Below are 6,144 nucleotides of genomic sequence, written 5' to 3'. Positions count from 1 at the left end.
TGCCGAAAACTTTGTATTTTGTAGACATCGAGTTAGACTCGAATTCGGAAACTAATCACATATTTATACTCGTGAGATGATGAGTCAATAGAATCCAACCTCTGTTTCGGGATTTGACATAGAGTTTCATGTCCGCATACTATATGTGATCAAATTAATTAACAGGAGTGCAAGGTTCGTATGTATGCAATTATGATTAGAAGAAAAGTAGAAGAGAAAGAGAAAGAGAAAACTTATACTCCCTCCGTTTCAATTTATGTGAATTCATTTGACTGGGCACGGAGTTTAAGGAAAGAGAGAAGACTTTTGATCTTGTGGTCTAAAATGAGGCACATATATTATGTGTGACTATAAATCTTTGTGTAAAGGTAAATTGTTTCCAAATAAGGAAAGGGGTCATTCTTTTTGGCACGAACTAAAAAGGAAATAGGTTCACATAAATTGAAACGGAAGGAGTATATAGTTATCATTAGTCTGTATAGTACATGTTTTTATTTTTGGGCTAGCAAAGTTTAGGTAGCCCTACCCGGTAGACATGCCTAGCTTGTAAGTCTTTTTCTTGTTTGTAGTAAAAATTGCACGGGGCGTCCTATTTGGTTGTCCACATTTAATTTATACCCATTTTTTTAAAATTTTCAACTGGTACCCACTTTTTAAAAAATTTCAGCTCCCTTTCTCCTTCCCTTCAGTACCTCACCAGAAGACAGCAAGGTTGTGTTTTAACATTTATAAATAACGATGGGACAAATGACTCTTCAATTTGGGCAGATAACAATTAATCCACTCAAGTCGTTGGACTTGTATAAGTTAACGAATTTGATGAGATTTCTGTTGTGGGAAAAAAAGTGACAATGGAAGAGTTGTACAATTAAACGACTAGGGAATGACAACAAGTCTATAAAAAGCCATTGTAGTAGCAAAAGACACCATTTTCTAATTGGCACAATCAGTCCAAATATTTCTGGGGAAACTTCAAAAGAACACAATGCACGAGAAGCGGAGATACCAAATAAAACATAGCAGATAAGAAACGATAAAAGAAAGCAAATTTACATGATGCAGGGGACAGTGAAAAAGAATCCAAATAGGACAGTGAAAAACTTCAGCTCTAGAGCTGAAGTTTCCCAATTACAATACAAAAACTTCAGCTCTAGTATGTAATATTAATAGGTGGTAAAAAAAATTCAGCTCTAGAGCTGAAGTTTCCCAGTTACAACACAAAAACTTCAGCTTTAGAGCTGAACTTCAAGCCCCGCTACTAGAATGCTGAAGTTTTGCGTGATTGCCTTTGCTACTTCAGCCCCGTATGCTGAAGTTATGCGAAAAAGCGGGTACACTTGCAATTTTTTTGCAAAGCGGGCACAAGTTAAAGTGTGACACAAAAAGGGGGTATAGATGCAAATGCCCCTATTTTGTATGTCTTGTATTACTTTGTTCTTGGTGATTAATATTTTTTTATTAGAAAAAAAAATTATCATGCCAGAGTAATACATAATATGCCTATAATAGTTTTTGTCATATAATTTCATATAACTCTTTCACATTATTACAAACGGACATTATATTATTCCAAAGTGAAGGAGTAGCTTTTATTCATTGAAAACATAGATAGCATTAATCAAGAAGATGAAATTTGATGATCAGCAAAAGTAGCAAAAGCAGGCGGCAGTAAGAAAACCATCCGCATGACAAGCTCCATGAATAGCTCCCTCCCACTTGATGCATTGGTTGTTACAACCATCACTATTTAAGCATTCACCGTGCCATGTTGTACTGTACCTTTTACAACCTATTGCTTTTGCCATTTGCGTCTCTGTGCATAAAAGAGGGTAAAAGCTCAATGTTAACGTTAATATAGTAATTGTCTTAGAAATTTAGCGTTGGTATGTCTATAACAGCCTAAAGATACCCTTAACATGATATGATATTGTCCGATTTAGGTCAAGCTCACGCAATTTCTATAAAAGTACTCACACCATGAAGAGTATCCAACACTTTAGAAATAGGTTTTTGTTCTTTTTTACTTTTCATGTCAAACTTTGTTCCCAGACGCCTAACATTTAGAACTAGATAGTTCATCTTTTGTAGTCAAACAGATAATTAAGTTTACTGTAATTCCATTTACATTTTATTATATTTGGATAATCCCAATTATTATGACAATATCAATGGAGAAATGAGAAAGAAGTGTCTACATTAACTTCCATACAAAACAATATCAGATGAATAATGTGATGTGGGATATATAATATGTTGGCTACTCACCAGTTGATGCTATAAGGAAGCAAAATAAGAGAGCAAGAAGGGCGGAACACTGAACTTGAGATTTAGCAATATATATCTCTGAACTATAGAGAGGAATATGGTAATTGTTTGTGATAAAGTGAGTATTTTAACTCAAACATTTTATATAGAGGGATATGGTAATTGTTGAGACAAGAAATCACCAGCTAACAATGACTTATGAAACTTACAAGAAAAGATACAGATTTAAAATTATTAATTAGCCTTGGAAATGTCATAAGACTTATGGAAAATCAATACAATTATCTAAAGTGAAAACAAAGTGTCATCTAAAGTGAAAACACAATTTCTTCCGCTATTTCCAAAGGTATAGAATTCTAAATTTGTGTATTTCCTTTTATGTTTCACAAGACACTGTTACCTGCTATTTCTTATCTCCACATTGACTCTTTTCCCTCTCTCCCGTTCTCTAATGTATATTGGTGTGCTAATTCTTACTTGTCTATATATTCAGTTTTTAAGTTAGAATTAGCTTAGGTAATATTACATGATTCACAAACTCCCTTTTATACATGGATAAACAGAATCTTTAACTAAAATAAATTATTACTTTAACTTTGTACAACTAATTCTATTTCTCACCATGTGCTCCTTCGTAGTAGTACTATAACCAAGAATATAGAGACTTGATTAACGTACTTCTTTGCAATTCAGGAAATACTAAGAGCTTTGTACTTGCCAACAAATTTAAATATTACATCATGGTATATAGTTATCGGAAATATCGTAAATTTAACTTTTTGTTCATAATTATTAAATATATCATATAGACATCCATTATAATATCTTTAACTCTAGTCTTCACATTGTTGCAAATAGTATAAAAGAGTAAAGTAATAATCGAGCAATTTTGATGTGATTTTTCGAGTTAACAAAGAACCAACTGACCGAGATCAAAATCTTGAAATGAAAATGTAGTGTAACGATCCGATCGGTCATTTCGTATATTCCAGCTGATCACGCCCAACTATGTCTTATAAAAAGGACAAGCAGTCGTTGCAAATATAATCCAAGTATTTAGCTCAGAGTCGAATCCCACAAGGAATTAACCTACCAATTACTTTTGTCAGACTCACTGAATTCTTCGTAATCAACATTCCAGATATTTTGAATAACAATAGGTGACATTTTTACTAACTATAACTGAATAAAATTAAGTAACTAAGAGTTAATTATGACTGGGTTGTAAACAAATAAGAGAAGGATCTAAGGTTATGATTTCCCCTATTGATGAAATCTCTTCATGTTATGTTTCGCATAGAATTGCCTAGTCACCTCTATCGATCATGATCACTCTTACTACTGTAAATCTCTCCCAAGTAATTACGACAATTTACTATAAGCACTCTCCCGGGTTACGATCGTTGGCTTTTATTACAGCTCACTTTTGATCGCACCCAAGGTTTCGTTATTCCTAATCCCACCTTTAAACCCTCGGTTATTGATTCCTCATATACTTTAGGAGTGATGTTGTTCAACAACTACCTAAATATGCACTCTCTCCTGAGTAATACATACTAAATAGGCACAGCTAAGTGAGGATCCTATCAATTAACTACAACAAGAATGTAGTTGAACAAATAAAGATTAAACTGGGCAAACTATATTAAAATAATACAAAGTTCATCCTTCAACTGGTTCCATCAAAACCCTAGACTAAATAATTAGCTACTCATAATCGTGTTCATAATAACAACAGCAAAATTCATCATGAATGATAAATACAAAAGGAAGAAAGGTAGAACTCGATGTTGAATTATCCTCCTTGCCTCTTGCCTCTTCTTGCCTTCAACTCAGCTATAAAAACCTTGATAATGTCTTTTTAAGAGAGCTGGACCTTTTATAGGTTAAGTGGAATTACCCCCAAACTTCCAAGTTTACCCCTGAACTTTTGTGCTCCGGATTGGACTAGCGCGGCCGCGCTCGAACCGCGCTAATGGCCACGCATATTGCATAGTGTTCTGCCTCAATTTTCTGGACTAGTGCGGTCACGCTAAGGCCGTGCTAAGATGGTTCAACATTTTATCTCTTCTTTTCTTTCTTCTTTCACACATACTCAGCTCCGAGGGGCTTCCCTTGCTTTAATTTAGCTCCAAACACTATCCTAAGTCCTCATAAGCGCAACTTGCTCCTGCAAAACATGAAATTCACAATTAGAGCCAATTTATCGTCATTTAACCATCCTAGAGCCGTGAAGCATAGTCAAGTTGGGGCATAAATAGTCACCAACCTACATGAATCTAGCCTATTATCAGCAGCCTGTTCCCCTAGGTTCACTTGTGGTTACATGACTTGCCGGGGATGGTTAGTTTGGTCCCTGTGATGTTTGGAGTGAATTGGGACACTTAGTCCCAAAGTTGGAAGTTTAAGTTGAAAGAATTGACCGGATTTTGACTTTTGTGTAACCGACTCTGAAATGGAGTTTTGATGGTTCTAATAGCTTCGTATAATGGTTTTGGGACTTCGGCATATGTCCGAACTTAGATTTGGAGGTCCGTAGGTTGATGGTGCATTTTGGCTAAAGTTGGAAAGTTGATGGTTTGGAAGATTGAGGGGTTTGATCGAGAGGTGAATTTGTTGATATCGAGTTTGGATTTTGGTTCTGAGAGTTGGAATAGGTCCATTGTGTCATCTAGGACTAGTGTGAAAAATTTGAGGTCATTCGGAGTTGATTTATATTGTTCGACATTGGTTTTAGAAGTTGGGAGTTCATTTAGTTTCATTAGGCTTGAATTGGAGTGCGATTCGTGATTTTGATGTTGTTTGATGTGCTTTGAATCTTCGACTAAGTTTGTATCTTGTGTTAGGACTTGTCAGTAAGTTTGGATGGGATCCCAAGAGCTTCGAGTGTGATTCGAATTGAATTCGGATTAGTTTTAGTCTTGGAAAGTTGGCTGATGCTTTAGGTTTCTGGTGTTTTTGCCCTTGTGGTGGGCATGGCCACAGATGCGGCAATTTGGTGTGCAGATGCGTAGTGGGGAAGGTTGGTGAAAGACGCAAGTGTGGAGAAGAACCGCATCTGCGAGTCCGCATATGCGGATTGTGGGTCGCAGCTGCGGAGTAGTGTGTTCTGGGCTTGCATCACAGATGCGGAAAAGTTCTGTAGGTGCGGATCCGCCGAATAGAGAAATTACCGTAGAAGCAGATGGACGGGATTTTAGTGGGATTCACAGAAGTGAGGCCTGGACCGCAAAAGCAGTATCACAAGTGCGCATCTTGGTGCAGCAGAAGCGGAATCGCTAGTAGATGGATAAAAATCAAAGGGTTTAGCTATTTTTCTCATTTTTGGGATTTTGAAGTTTCGGACTAACGCAATTTTTGGTGAGATTTTTACCTTGATTGAAGAGCTAAGTGACTTTTAATCACTTTTGTCCAGAAATATTGAATACCCATTGATTATTACACCTAATTTTCATGAATCTAAGTTAGAATTTGGGGATTTTTGGACTATGTTATTAGAGAGTGAAATTTGAGTATTTGAGGATCAATTTTGTGGTTAGAATTGGATGATTTTGGTATGGCTGGACTCGTAATTGAATGAGCGTTCAAAATTTATGAATTTTGTCAGGTTCCGAGGTATAGGCCCGAAGTTGACTTTTGGGTTGATTTTTCGATTTGAGTTAAAGAACATAGCTTTATCTTTTGGAATCACTTTCTATGTCCTTTATTGATAGTATTACGTTATTTTGGCTAGATTCGAGCCTTCCAACAGTTGATACACGTGGGAAGGGCTTGTTAGGGGAGTAATTTGGCTTGCTTGTGTTAAATATCACATCTAAACATATGGGTGCGCATATGTGTGGTGTTTGAGCCCATGTGCTAACAGTGGGCTAATTATCC

At 36.2% G+C, this 6,144-nt stretch overlaps 1 long non-coding RNA gene across 1 annotated transcript; it reads right to left on the bottom strand.

The window, feature by feature from the left end:
* Positions 1-1,497: 1,497 nt before the first annotated feature.
* LOC142176681 (uncharacterized) lies at positions 1,498-2,404 on the bottom strand. The gene is made up of 2 exons (XR_012705404.1): positions 2,266-2,404; positions 1,498-1,813 (listed from the first exon to the last, which is right to left on the bottom strand). It is a non-coding gene; the product is annotated as an uncharacterized LOC142176681 (long non-coding RNA).
* Between the last annotated feature and the right edge of the window lie 3,740 nt (positions 2,405-6,144).

Source organism: Nicotiana tabacum, chromosome 22 (assembly GCF_000715075.1).
Source record: "Nicotiana tabacum cultivar K326 chromosome 22, ASM71507v2, whole genome shotgun sequence".
NCBI lineage: Eukaryota > Viridiplantae > Streptophyta > Magnoliopsida > Solanales > Solanaceae > Nicotiana > Nicotiana tabacum.
The sequence above is the reverse complement of the archived record's forward strand: the minus strand, read 5'-3'. Positions and strand labels throughout refer to the sequence as shown.